The following is a 2059-nucleotide window of genomic DNA, read 5'->3' as shown; positions in this document are numbered from 1 at the left end:
GTAGTCTATATATAGTAGAAATTTATTACTCACAGTTCTGGAGGCTGGGAAGTTAAAGGTCAAGGCACCAGCAGATTTAGTGTCTTGTAAGGGCTCTTTCCTTATACATGGTGCTTTCTCTCTATCCTCACGTGGTGGAAAGAGTGAACGAACTCCCTCAGGCCCCTTTTATAAGGATATTAATTCCTAATCACTTCCCAAAGATCCCACCTCTTAATACCATTACTCTAGTGGTTAGGTTTCAACACACAAATTTTGGGGCGATACATATATTCACACCATAGCAGTGTGTATTATCTGTATGAACTCATGGATTTCTGTTTTCTACCCCACTTTCCCCCAAGTGGTGTATAATTATTATCCTTATTTAGCTTGGTGGTGGATTATCCCAGATTTGGCCAGTTGGATCCTTTCAAGCTGACTAGGTGTGCCTGTGCCATATGTCCATTATTCTTTGGAGCATATCCTTACCTCTGGTATAACAAAATGTTCTAGGTTTATCACGCTTCCCCAGCCCTGCTTTCAGTCACTTCTCCAGGAACCCCTTGTTCCTTTTGGTGGGGAATAGTGTTAGAGATAAAAATCCATGCACTAGCTGTGCTATTTGCTCCTGGAATATCTCTGCTTCTATACCTTTTTAAGTGAACGGAGCCAGGAGATATATGCATGCATATACATATACTTACATACATGTAAATGCACATACATACACGATATGCACATATACATGTTTATACACATACATGTGCATATTTAGATATCATAAGGGAGCACCAATACTTCCAATTTCAATTCATCTTTTTTACCTTCCCCCATTCCATATTTGCATGTACCTTCTTTCACAGTGAGAGTCTTGGCTTCTAAAATCAATAGATTTACTCATTTGCTCAATCTCATAATATATCTAAAGTAGTTTCAGAATGACTTCACCCATATCTACAAAAATGCAAAGCTACTCAAAAGAGTTCAGGATCTCTAGTTTCCAGTTTTTCCATTTCCCTACCCTGTCCAAGACTGAGGGCTGTAGGATGTGCAGTCAAAACTGTTGTAAGTTACTCAAATTAGTTATTTTTTGCTCTCCATTTTAATTATAGTATTCATTTGAAATACAGTTGGGTTCATTGTTTCAGTTTCTCCCTTTCCTATCCTTGCTGTCTTAATTGTTTTGAATATGTCAAGCATTAACATGCTTTCAAAAGTCAAAACTTACAGAAAGGTATACTCAGAAAAGTATTCCTCCCTTCTACAGCCATGGCACTCTCATTACCTTCACCATTTGTAGGCAACCAACATACTAATAATTGTTTCTGGCTTTTCATTCTGGTGAATTTTTGGTAAATATAAAATATATGTATGTTTTCTTATTTTTCCTTCTTTCCTAAACAAAGATAGTGGTATTATATACAGTCTCTGGTGCTTTGGTTTTTCATTTATAAGATCTTTTGACCATCATTCCACATCAGTCCATAGAGAGCTTTCTCATTCTATGTTTACCATGACATAGTATCTATTGTGTGTTTGTACCAGAGTTTTTTCAACAATGTCCTATGATTAGACATATAGGCAATTTTAATATTTGCAATTACAAACTACTGCCACAATGAATGAACTTCTGCATATATATTTTTGTAGTTGTAAGACTATCTTTAGAATAAATTCCTAGAAGTGGGATGGTTGGGTTTAAGGACAAATGCATATGTAATTTTGGTTGCTGTTGTCCAATCCTCTTCTATGGAGATTGAATCATTTTGGATCCCCAACAGCAATGTATGAAAGTGCCTGTTTCCTCACAGCCTTAGCAATGAACTGTATTGTCACGCTTTTGGATTTTTCCCAATGGGACAGGTGAGAAGTGGTATCTCATTGTAGTTTTAGCTTGTGTCTACTATTATTAGTGAAGTGAAACATCTTTTCAAATGCTTGAGGACCATTTAAAACATCTTTTTGTGAGTTATCTACTTATATTTTTTGCCCATATGTCTATAGGATATTTTTCTCCTTTAATTTGTAAAAGTTTGTTTTTATATTAGGAATATTAATGCCTTATCTATGAGATATT

At 35.7% G+C, this 2059-nt stretch overlaps 1 long non-coding RNA gene across 1 annotated transcript in view; it reads left to right on the top strand.

Moving 5' to 3' along the window:
- The window catches only part of LOC105540593, a 149281-nt gene that overhangs the window by 143486 nt on the left and 3736 nt on the right, over positions 1-2059 (top strand). The window lies entirely within an intron of this gene.

This window comes from Mandrillus leucophaeus, unplaced genomic scaffold, assembly GCF_000951045.1.
Source record: "Mandrillus leucophaeus isolate KB7577 unplaced genomic scaffold, Mleu.le_1.0 Scaffold223, whole genome shotgun sequence".
Classification (NCBI taxonomy): Eukaryota; Metazoa; Chordata; class Mammalia; order Primates; family Cercopithecidae; genus Mandrillus; species Mandrillus leucophaeus.
Note: the sequence above shows the minus strand (reverse complement) of the source record. Positions and strands in the feature narration are given on the sequence as shown.